Consider the following 1008-nt stretch of genomic DNA (forward strand, 5'->3'; position numbering starts at 1 on the left):
CTTGTGTTTTCTGTTGAACTCATGTTCTACCTCAATAAGGAAATCACACTCCTACTGTGAAATTATTTGGAGGATGAGGTATCATGCTTGAGCATAAAATGCTTCCTGAATTAAAAAAAGAATGTTCAGTAGGAACTCAAAGCTCTAAAATGCAAAGTGGAAGTATCTATACCGTGTGTGTGTGTATGTGTGTGTGTGTGTGTACATGCATAGCATATACAACTGTAGTTAATTGTCTGTAAGTTCTTGTATTTTGGCTTAAGTATTTTGGGCATCATATCTTTCTTTGGAAACAGATACTATACCTACTACTTCATGTGTATCCTCCGCAGAGCAGGGTATATATAGTTTACTATATACTGCATAAATTTGAGTGTCTTATGAATTTAAAGTTATTGGCTGATCTTGAAAAAAACAGTGTTAAAAATGAATTATTTATTTTAAAACAATAGTAGAGAACATCACAAAGTTCATACAACTTTAATCTCATATCTTTTACATTTTTCTATTTCAAGCATAAATTAATGTCTCGTATGGTAATTGAAGTATTCTATAATGATCATGACTTCCAAATCATCAACAAAAAATATTTTCAGTAGTATGCATTGTTAGATATATTTTATTGTGCTCTCATTCTGTGAAAATTGGTAATCCAAATATGGCACATATAATAATTATCAATTGATGACTGGCTAATCTTAGCCTTGGACAACGCTGTTTCTATGTGTTTTATGAGCTGTTAAATGGGGGAAAATAACTCAGGCCCACAGGCATCTTGGTGAAGATTTTATTTGAAAATACTTCTTGATGGAAAGTTCCACACAGATATTTTCTTGACATGATAATTTTTAAGTTCAACATTGAAGGACACTACCTTCAAATGAATCTAGAAAGGGTAACAGATTGTTAGAACATGAATTTTGAGACTGGAACTGCCTGGGACATCAAGGTTAACATTACTCTCTAACCACTTTTTTTCTTTTCCTCTTTGCCCTCTTTCCATTTCCT

This window comes from Tupaia chinensis, unplaced genomic scaffold, assembly GCF_000334495.1.
Source record: "Tupaia chinensis unplaced genomic scaffold, TupChi_1.0 Scaffold144179_1, whole genome shotgun sequence".
NCBI classification, from domain to species: domain Eukaryota; kingdom Metazoa; phylum Chordata; class Mammalia; order Scandentia; family Tupaiidae; genus Tupaia; species Tupaia belangeri.